This window comes from Mytilus edulis, chromosome 12 (genome assembly GCF_963676685.1).
Source record: "Mytilus edulis chromosome 12, xbMytEdul2.2, whole genome shotgun sequence".
NCBI lineage: Eukaryota > Metazoa > Mollusca > Bivalvia > Mytilida > Mytilidae > Mytilus > Mytilus edulis.
This window is the reverse complement of record NC_092355.1, coordinates 74,402,425-74,414,547: the sequence shown is the minus strand read 5'-3', so window position 1 is coordinate 74,414,547 and position 12,123 is coordinate 74,402,425. Positions and strand designations below refer to the sequence as shown.

The 12,123-nt window shown below is 32.5% G+C and overlaps 1 long non-coding RNA gene across 1 annotated transcript; it reads right to left on the bottom strand.

Annotated features, from left to right (window-relative positions):
* Positions 1-700: 700 nt before the first annotated feature.
* On the bottom strand, positions 701-2,603 carry LOC139499112 (uncharacterized). Its single transcript, XR_011658107.1, has 2 exons — positions 2,416-2,603; positions 701-1,181 (listed from the first exon to the last, which is right to left on the bottom strand). It is a non-coding gene; the product is annotated as an uncharacterized lncRNA (long non-coding RNA).
* Between the last annotated feature and the right edge of the window lie 9,520 nt (positions 2,604-12,123).

The following is a 12,123-nucleotide window of genomic DNA, read 5'->3' as shown; positions in this document are numbered from 1 at the left end:
TTTTTTTGTTGTTGATCAGGTTGATTTAATTGATGGTTACTTAACGTCCAGTGGCAAATATTTCATTCTTTTTTTTTACATATTGATGTGCGAGTGTATGACATTCATTTTTTTCTGTACAGTATGTGCAATATAATGTCTAACTCTCCACAAGAAACCAAATGATACAAACATCAACATTTTTAGGTGACCAAAAGGCTCTAAGCAATGCGTAAAATTCATATTGCACTGTCAACTATACAAGGTCTATTTAAGAAGAAGGTTTAACATATCAAACAAGAAAACTCACCGTCTTATTTATGAACAAAATAATAAGAAAAAAAATCCAAATATGATAAATACAGCAACACACCAGTGAATTACAGGCTCCTTACTTTGGGAAAGCACATACATAATAAACCCATGATTATATATTTAACCATAATCACAAGCCGTACAATTCTATGTTCTTGTTTGTTGTTTTTTCCCCACAGTAATCATATTAATAAAACCTATAAACCAATTAATGTGGTGTGGCGTTTGAATAAACCAAATTAAATCTGTAAAAAAAACCACCTACATACATCCCAGTATTCTGAAATGAATGAATGAGAATCAGAACATGTACATGTATTTATGTATACAATATATCTAGAATATCACTACACATTATTCCATCCTTTTTCAATAACTAAACCAAAATGTTAGAGAACAAAAACAATTCCAGGTATAAATAATATTTTTATAATCAAACATTTATTCATAATGTTACTGTCAATGATAACTGAGAGTTTTATGATCATTTCCCTGCAACTGATCTGGTACAGCTCAACTATGCAAATTTCGGTATCTGTACAGATAAGGATATATACATGTATCAGCAAAGGTAACTTGTAATTAATTGCATACAGTGAAAGGGAGATGGCAAGATTCTTCATCTTTATTGTGTGTCTCATTCACTGCAAATGTCTCAATTTATTGTGCAATCAGTTGCTCTGTGCCTTTCACTGGTGCTAGAAAAAGAAACAGCATGACAATCAAATTTAAGCGTTCATATTTTTTCATTCTCTTTCCATCTTCAGTGTGGATTGAAACTGGAACAGATGTCTCCACCATACTGGTACCAACAGCTGTTCATGGTCGAGGATTACTCTCTTTTTAACTCCATTTGTTAATTTCTACATCTTTTCCTCTTTGGCATTCTAAATTTAAAAAAAAAGATAGAGTTGAATAGACTATTTGTCTTACTTGTAAACTTTACTTCCTACATGTATGTCAAACAACATTCTGCCGGTTTTTTTATGCTAAATCAGAGACATATATTGTATTATATGTCTCTGGCTAAATCTATTTTAAATTTCATTTTGTCATGTATAGACCTTTCAAGCTTGCTATGGGTACACATTTTTGATATGTTTGTCAATTGTTAAACGTGATACCGTGAACATACAATGTAAGTTGCTGACATCAGCGTTAACTTTATTTAGTCTCTGCTTCTACATATTTTTTAGTTCTCATGAGGGTTCGAAGGGCTTTACAAAAGCATAACGGACTGCAAGTCACAGGACATAAAGTCACAAATTTAGTAGAACAAAAAGTCACAAGACAAAAAAATCCCAAATAATCTTTTGATAATTGTTTGTATATATAAAAAAATATCTTTAAAACATATATTCATATTAAAGTTACGAAATGTGTTATTATATTTGAAAAATGAAGATTTATCAAATTTTGATTATACAAAAGAAAGACCTATTGGCACCATGAAGCCATTTAAGTGCCAAACCAGTTTGACATTTTGTTTTTTTGTAATAATTATTTGATCATCTTTGATATGTTGTGATAATTTTTGTATACAAAGTTGGTTTGTATACATTAGTTCAAGAATAGAAATAAGTGTTTTTTGTTCAAGGAAAATAATCAGAAAACATGAATTGTGTCTTTTTGTCCTGTGACTTTCTGGCACTGTCCTTCATTCATACAAAAGAGTATCGGAATAACTGCATATTTGAAATCAGAGAAGTAAGGACAAGAGGAAACATCTTGAATTGCATGTATAATCGTAAATTTTTAAGTTTTATGAAAAAAGGTAGTTCTCGCATAGCTGGATTCGAGTATTAATGTAAAAAATAAATAAATCACCTTTGATGGTATTTTAAGAAAACACTATTTGATCAAAATAAACGAAAATAGTATCATTTAACGGGATAACAATCGGGAGTAGCATAACACTATAAAATTGCGTATATTATCGTAAATTTCTAAGTTTTATGAAAATAAAATGGTGGGCCACACCGGTTCTACAGCATTGAAAGAGGGGAAGCTGAATGGACCGAATTTAAATAGGTCTGCATTGGATAATTATCATAATCTCAGCACATTATAGTATAAACAAATCGGTGGAACTAGTAAGATGTATCTTTTCAATATACTTACATGCTTTAGCTGTGATAGCAATTGACATAAACGAGAACACTAATCTGTAAGCGTATCGTCTCTCTTTACAACAATGGCGAAATTTTGTCATCTCGATCCTCCTTCATCCCAGGTCACATCATAATCCCAGCACTTCCGGTAGCCAAGTGATTTCATTGGCCGTTATATAGACTCTACTACGAGTTGCCAATCTCTTGTATTATATGTCTCTGATATAATTAAGGAAGACCGTTATTATGTCTTAATGTGTAATGTTTTAACAGAGACATAATCTTTTTAAAAAAAATGAAAAAAAATGAAACTCATTAAAAAGTAATATATATTTATAACAAGCTACGGGTAAAAAACCTAAATAATATTTTGAGATCTTTTTCTTTTATTTCAAACAATTGTTCACAAATTATTTGTGACTTTATATATCCTGTGACTTTCTCAGTTTCTGACCATTTACAAATGCTTACAAAGCGTGCAGTGTCCAATTACCAATGCTTACAAAATGCTTCCAAAATGCTACTTGTCATTTCATCCATCGTTGATTTTTTTTTATGTTTTACATTGATGATAAAGAGATAAATCCTGCGTTTTTGCGAAGTTTGGTACACTTTTTAGTTTTCAAACATCTATTTTACCGCTTACATCACTGAGAAAAAAATTCTCATCTCAGAAAAAAAATACTCAGCTGAGAATATTCTCAACGTTGAGAATATGTTTTTATGGCGGATAAAAAAGTTCTTATTCTTAGCTGAGTAAAATAATTAATTCTGAGATTATTTTTTTACTCAGAAAAAAAAAGTTTTATGGCGCCGGGGCCCGCTCATTATCATGCCATCAATATTTACTTAAAACTCCAACATATTACTTTGTAATAAGTTAATATGCAGCCAAATGGCAATGCATGCAGCTTAACTTCATTTTAACAATAGATACATTTCCAATTTAAATATGAAAAAAATGACTCAACTGTTTGCATTCTTTCATTAAGATTCGCATTAAAAGTAAACGCTAACATATGAAAAATCACAAACTAGTTTGCATTATGTACAAAAGCCTTGCCCTTTTAAAAGTTTATCTTTGTTATCGGTTCAATAAACATATTATATGTTATATTGAATTGATGGGTCTTGTATTACATACTAGATACCCGTATGTAGAAATGACTTGTCGACAATCGGCAATGATTCAAGATAAAGAAAACGAAAATGGAAATTCTCTTTAAACAACCGGAATACTTTTAGAGGTAATTTTAGTAAGCTCTGTTAAATATTTATTTGAAATATCAATATGATACAAAGTTTTTTTCCATTTGTTTGGTGTTTTTAGCTTTTGAGTTTGCCTTTTGATAAGGGACCCTCCAATTAAAAACTTTTTTTGAGTTCTGCATTTTGGTTACTTTTGTTTTCATTATTCAGACAGAACTTTAGGTAAAGTTATTTTCTATAATTGTGTTTTACATTTAATGACTTTTGTGAGTAAAATAGTTTTGTAGATTTTTGTTAACATGGGCGTATCAGGGATATATCTTATTTTGAAACATTTGTTTTAAGTTTTAATTAATTTCTTTTAATATTGAGCGCCTGCTTCTGATACTTTACACCTCTGTTTCCTCCTCCCTCTTTGAAAGCCTCCATCTGCTCCTGCAAGGTGCTAAATATCATATGTTACAAGTATGTATACCCTTTGAGCACCTCGATCATTCTGGAATATGAGAGTACAACTATTCATGGTTACTAATTTACTTAAAGTTATTTAAATCTTAGTAAATCAAAAAGAAAAGTTGGACCTAATAATAAAACTTGTAAAGCCTCGTAAGATGTACATAATTGTTTGGTTTAAAATACACTTATAAACAAGTCTTTGTGTATCGCGCCAATGAATGATTTATCAGTGCTATTTCAATGGGTTGCTACCAACGGTTAATCTATTTAAAGGTCCATTTAAATAAGAATACATAACTTCCCTATTTATTGTACACGCAATTTGAATGATCCAGTTAAGTGACCTAGACAAAAAGTTCCAAATGAAACCTACCGAATTAGACTTATTACCGGATTTGTACTAACATGAGCTACGCGACGGGTGACAAATGTGGAGCAGGATCTGTTTACCCTTCGCGAGCACCTGATTTCAACCTCAATTATATGGGGTTGCTCAGTCTTTAGTTTTTTATGTTGTTTTTGTGTACTATCATTTGTCTGTTGGTCTTTTCTTTTTTAGCCATGGCGTTGTCAGTTTGTTTTCCCTCTGGTATCTTTCGCCTCTCTTTTATTGATTTATTTCCTCTGCATGACAACGCCTCAGTGACACTAAAACAACAATTGAAACTTTATGTACAAATCATTAGTCTTTTTCTGAGGTATAGCAAGGACGTATAACTAACATCTTATATACGTCCTTGGGTATAGTTAAACATTGTTTATTAAAAAAATATTTAAAAATGTTTAAGAGAAAATCAACATCTATCTAGAGTAGCAGGCACCTTCTGGAGTGTCATTGAACTTATAGACAGGACATTTGTTTTGTCCTCCTCCTTATTTCATAATCCATGTTTTGTTTTTTTTCAAATGGTAACTGTTTGTTTTATGTTATACTTCCATAAATTTATTACAAATAACGTTTGCTTACGATTAATATTACATGCACTATCAATTGCTAGTTTATTGTCGACAGCGGTCACTATAATGACTTATTTGTATCAGTAATGACGATTGACGACCAAATGACTGATTTGTTCGTCATTTTATCTATGTGATCTTCATACTGCAAAGCAAATAATGTTTTGGAATGCAACTTTTTTTTGTTTTCTTTCAAGAAAACTGTTTACATGATCACATTTTAGTACTATTACATTGGACAATTAAGATAGTCCAGTCGATTTGTGCAGATTTTTGACAAAATTGCTCAAATTTTGGTAAAAGCATGAAATTTAGCATAGTAGTAGTATATGTCATGGACAACATTTTATTCTATAAACCCAATCTGAAAGTCGAAATTGGCGGAAGAGGCGGCCATTTTAAAATGGCGGCCGTTTGATCATAATATATTATTTATAAAAAATCATGAAAATTATATAAGAGAAGATATTGACATGAAATCTGGTTAATAGAATAATAGTGCTGAATCCAATTGTCTTGTAGAATAAAAGTTTTGTAAATATAACCCTAGTAAATGGCGGCCATCTTGAAAATCTGTTTTTTAAGCCAAAATATGTAGTCATTATTCAATATGATAACAAATGCATTGTGGAAGATATGCAAATGTATTTGTTTGAGCTACATAAACAGGACAAAAAATTAGCCTATTCCCTCCCCGATTATTCTTCTGTTTTGTAGCGGATACTAAAACATTAAAACGCGGACACGAAGAGGATGATAAAATGATCTGGATAAGGACTGTCTTCTGAGGACTTCATATATATTGATTTTTTGGTAGCCATCTTCAATGATGGCCATTTTGAAAACATGAATTTCCAATATAACATTATTCGCTAATCTTGATAATTCACTGTTTGCATTCATACTTTTTTTACTAATTTATATTGGATATTCAGAAAGAGGTCAGATAAGGCATGGACAGGTTAACAACATTAAGATATCAGTATCAAAATTTCTGTCCCTTACACGTTTGCCTAAGTAACTTTTTAAAACAGAAATAACGTATATATTATATAATTTATCAGCGATTTTGTTTTTTTGAAAAACATCAAAATTGTAGATTCCGAAAACACTGGAACTAGATATCAGAAAAACATAATGGACAATTAGACCGAAAGGAATGTGTGAAACGGCAAGAGAGGACATGTAAGGGTTTGCAATGCCAAGCAGATACAAACAGAACAGTTATAGACATTTGAGCTGGCAATCACTCTTTTGATGCAAGCATACGAAGATGTTTGGTCTTGAATTGGTTTTCCTTTCGCTCAATTCGAAACAGTTAAATGAGGGCTATGGAACTGCAGAAGCACTCCAGAATCACAAGGCAAAATGGCACAAATCATGTCAAACAAATTTTCTGACCTCTAAATATTTCATCAGCAAAAGGGAAAACATACTTCTGATGTTGAAGATAAGTTGCCAATTGAAAGGAAACCATAAGTAACCAGACACTGTAAAGTGGAACTGGATCAAAAAGAACAATGACTGCAATGTATTTTTTCTGTGGTGATGTATCTGAAGATGATACATCGACATTTTCAAATCGACAAAAATAGGGAATGACTGTGTACTTGTACTACAAGACATATTCCCTTAGCCAAAGTAAGAGCTGGAGATCTCAAATCACTAGTATCATGCTTGATGATTGATGAAACTTGACAACATAGCAAATATGCAAAATAATAGACACAGAAAGAAAGCCAGGAATATTTTATCTTTGGCGTTGTGCTTTCCTAAATGATCAAATACATTGATGGCACACGGTCTGGGAGAGGTATTGTACCAATCTTCAAGCTTGCAGATCACACTAAAGTGTACAGCTTTGTTTATATAGATTAAACCGTTGGTTTTCCTGTTTGAATGGTTTTACACTTGTAATGTTAGGGCCCTTTATAGCTTGTTGTTCGATGTGAGCCAAGGTTCCGTGTTAAAGACCGTACTCTAACCTATAATGGTTTACTTTTTAAATTGTTATTTGGATGGAGAGTTGTCTCATTGGCACTCACACCACATCTTCCTATATCTAGTAAACGTCTGGAAACATCTAGGAGTTATCATGAAAGGAAGAACTGATACAACGCAGTTAACAAAATTGGAATGTAGCTGCCATAGGATAATAATATCTATAAGCGTATAAGCAAGATAAATTAGTGCTCTTAATTTTCAACAAATGTAATCGTGAAGCTCTGAAACAGAGCTAATAAAAAATAGGTAAAAATGAAGGCATCACCATAGCCATAACAGGCAAAATATGTATGCTTGATACTAAGAATAACTTTACATGGACACTCAATAACAGCTGTTGACACAAATCAGTTCAACAAACAGAAGTTTTCTTAGTAAGAATGATACAGGATGGCCTAACATCGAGACACAGTCCAGAAATATCGTTGAGTGGCAGACAAAACTTACCATTTCTCAGCTATAATAGTTCAATTGTGCCACTCGTCGTTAAAAGGATACAACTGCAACTTATCAGTCCTCAGATAGAGAGTATGATGTCTCAAATATTGTGGAACTGATTCATTTCAAAAGCCTACATTGATTGTCGTTGTAAACCTTCTTATAGTCACAAGCGTAACTCTTCAAACTATTTTAGTTACTTTGAAGAGGCCTTCATCATCACGACTAAAAGACATGGCCTGTTTCAGAACTTCCTCAACATATTCGTTGAGAATCCGGAGAAAGACGCAACCTTTCATATGTGCTTGCATATCATCTATGGCAGCTAGTATTCAATTTTTAAGAAGTTTTGTATTAATAATTCCTTCCATGACAACTCATATTTACTAAGAACGTTTACTGTACAATTTACCAATATCATCAATTTAAAATATTAAATCTGTTCAAGAGTGTGAGCCGTCACTATTTTCTTTTAATTTGGCGAGCCCCATTCCATGGATAACAGATTCTTGTCTCTTTGTCTGTGTCTCGAATTTTGTCTAATGGCCCTGTCGTGCAGTTTTAACAAACCTTTAGCATAATATCTGCTCCTAAAATATTAATCTCAAGCTCTGAGTCTGGCTAAAAGAACAATGGTTAGTAGTTCAAGTGACAGTCACATACTATATTGTCGATCATGATTGTCGAGGCTTCATGATGATAGCCAGATACCTCATCACAATGAAAGAAAAAAGTCCTTGGAATCATATTGTTGTTGTTAATTCATCACAACCGTGGCTGGTTATTTTACTGGTATTTTCAATCCGTGACTCATCTTAGAACTTTTTTCGTTTTTCCTGACAAAATATATTTTGATCTTAAGATTTGCTTCGACAGGAAAAGTACCTTTTGCCTTGTGATTCTCCCATTACATGGCCTTCGTCAACTTGGAACAGTTGTATGCTTACAAAATTACTGATTACCAGCTCAAATGTCTATGTCTTCTTTTTTTGTATTTGCTTGGCATTGTAAATCCTCATGTGTCCTCTCTTGGCGCTACGGAATTCTTTCCAGTTAATTATTATTTTTTTCAGCTCCAGTGACTTTTAAACCTACGTATTATTCCTTTTCAACATACAGTGGTCATAACTTACCGTATAGCGGGTTATTTTCGCGGGGTGTAAATTTTCGCTTATTTTCGCGGATAGAACAAAATCGCCAAAATAAATTCCGCCAATTTAAAAGTGTACGTGCAAAGGTATTGATAAAAGTTTCGAAACCGCCAAAATAATAACCGCAAAAATATTTCGTATACCTTATTCAATGAAAATCGCGAAATTTTACACCCGCGAAAATAACCCGCTATACGGTATATTGTATATACGCATGTTTTGGTAGTAAAAAAGTAACTAAGCCATACATGCTAAACTGCAATTAAAAGAATTCACGCGTATTTTTTCAATACATTTATTTGTTAACATATGCATGCCTTATTTGAGCACTTTGTGAATATATCCCATATGAATAGCAACATTCATAAATAAATGATAAGCAAAACTAGTTGTAGATGCATCTAAAACTTAGTATTAATTAAAAAGAAAACAATTTAGGATTGCGAATAATGATATATTGGAAATTTACGTTTCCAAAATGGCCACCATCCAAAATGGCCACCTAATACTTCAATAGTCCTCAGTTGATATATTTTGTCGTAAGATATACGAAAGTTTACATCAAAATTGGTAAAGTAATATATTTTTCATATTCTATCTAATAATTTTTATTAATTTTTTGGACATGATTTCAAAATTGCCGCCCAGAGCCGCCATTTTGATTTTCTGAATTGGGTCCATAGCTATAAATGTTAGTTATGACCTCAACTAACACTCTGCAAAATGTTATGCTTTTACCACAATTTGAGCAATTGTTTCACAAATCGACTGGACTAAGAGTCATTTTATATCTTTAAAGGGGTGGATATTTTTTTTTCTGTGGGATACCAAAAACCATTAGCCCGATTAGCTCAAAATATATTTGAAGGGTGCCTATTTTTGTTTCTGATGGGTCTTTTGTTGTCTTAATATGTTAAATTGAGGAAATGCTGGCACAATGTGGCATCTGAGGGGTTTACATCAAAGCACGTGAGAGATTGAAATTTGCCTGAATTTTTTTTTCTTTGACAAGGTATAATCCCCCCTTAACTGGGTTTTCATATATTGAATGGAATGTCCCATTATGACATTGTTTACCATATAAGACTATGGAGCAGTCAATATATAAGACTCAGTCAGGGCGGGTCCAGGATTTTTCAAACGATGGGGCGGTGTTATTTCAGAAAAAAAGAATCTTTCTACTACCGACGAGCGGAAACAGACCTTTTTCGCTATTTAGGAATCTGCGACACTTGAACTATGGTAGCAATACACAGTTAGGAAAAAATTTCAATCCATTAGAGTGATACCTTTCCTGAAACCATAGACATTTATTTAGCAAGAGATCGAAAAGAAATCATATGTATTTCTGCTAGTTTTTCCATAAAATTGAATTAAAAAGATCATGGGTCAAATCATGTTGAAAAACACTACAATGTTTTCTGGACCTATGGGCGGTACGAATGTGAAAATACGGACTGTCAAATAGAGAAATGGCCTATAAAACATGTTAAAACAATCTAGCACATCCTCATGTTTACGGAAAGGTTGTTAACCGTGTCCGGAAATTTAGAAATGATCCATGTAAACATGTCGCTTCTTTAAATAAACTTATTCTAAAAGGTTACCTATCCAACACTGTAATAAGATCATTGAATATTGTTTTTATTGTTATAAACATCGATTGTGTTATCAGTAAATTAAAAGCTAACTAAATATTACTAGTATGTTATATGCATATATATATTCATAAATCTACAATCTGTCGATACCTGTAACTTGGCATTGCACAAAGTCATGTTTTTCTTTGGACTGGCTGTTTATGACGTCTTTACACTAAATCCATTGGATGTTGGATGTGTACGGATTGATAGTTTAGTTGTAGTTGCATGATTTTTTTAATAGTTGTTAGTGGCTTTGAACAAGCTGTCAGATAACTACGATTACTCTCAGATCTGTTCATTGTGTCTTTTTGTGTCGGAATGTATAAGTACCGGGCCACGTCCACTTGTATTTTTGTCCATCTGATGAGTTAAGCCTTTTTCAACTGATTTTTATAGTTTGTGCTTATGTTGTACTGTTATACCACTGTCCCAGGTTAGGGGGAGGGTTGGGATCCCGCTAACATGTTTAAACCCGCCACATTATTTATGTGTGTGCCTGTCCCAAGTCAGGAGCCTGTAATTCAGTGGTTGTCGTTTGTTTTATGTGTTACATATTTGTGTTTCGTTCATTTGTTTTTTACATAAATAAGGCCGTTAGTTTTCTCGTTTGAATTGTCCTATCGGGGTCTTTTATAGCTGACTATAGGGTATGGCTTTGCTCCTTGTTGAAGGCCGTACGGTGACCTATAGTTGTTAATGTCTGTGTCATTTTGGTCTTTTGTGAATAGTTGTCTCATTGGCAATCATACTAAATCTTCTTTTTTATAGATGTTCATATTATAAACCCACTTGGTAGGCTATATTACTGATTCTTCAACTATCTGAAAATCAATTTTATTGTACAAAAACTTTCATATTAAAAAAGTTTAACATGACCAAAATGCAAAACTAAACTTCTAACTGTGTATTGCTACCTTAAAGTTAAACATTTTTTTTTTCAATTTCCACAAAGTTTAATGAATTTCTGTGTTCTGCTAGCTAAAACGAGCAAATTTGGCTTCTAGTTTTAAAAATTGGTTCAGAAATAAATATCTTATGAAGGTTAGCAGTTGCCATTGAAATGCAACAAAATAGTGATTTGAAGAAACATGCCATATCAAAGTGTATATTCTCATTTTTTAGTTAAATTTCTAAACCTTTTGACGTAATACAAATATCACGTTTCCTTTGTGGCCTCAGACATTTTCTATTTTGACATCATTTTTTTCGAGAATCAAAGGCTGTATATAGTATGTGATGTCCAGTAATGACGGACAAAAAGCGATAAGGGAGGTCCCTTATGGGGGTGTCCAAGTCATCACATAATTACAGTTTTTTTGCCGCAATATGAATCACATGGGAAGGCTCATTTTATAAGGTGTATTCTAGAGCAGATTTTTTTTTACCGTTTTTATAATCATACCAATCGTGAGAACAATGAGAAACTGTTTTGACGATCAAAGTGTAGCGTACGCCTTCTACGTACCCCTGGATCAACCAGTGCGACTACAACCAATAAAGAATCCTACAGACAAATTCATTGCAATAAAGACAGCTATTAATTTTCTTTTTTCTGTCAAACCATCAAAGACTGGAACAAACTATCATCTGAAATTACCATAAACACTACTACAGAAAACTTCAAGGATGCACTCACACACGACGTGCTCCTTGATACTTACCCTCATCTGAAATAAACAGATACTCTTGTTTTTATCTTATACCAAAAAATAAAAATTAAACATGTAATATTTAAAAACTAAATAAAAAATTGTATAAATTAAAAACAAAGAAAAATTGTAAAAATTGAAGATACGAAAATATATGACCAAAAACAACTTTGAACAAGAAATATTTTGTTACTTTATATTTTGACAAAAT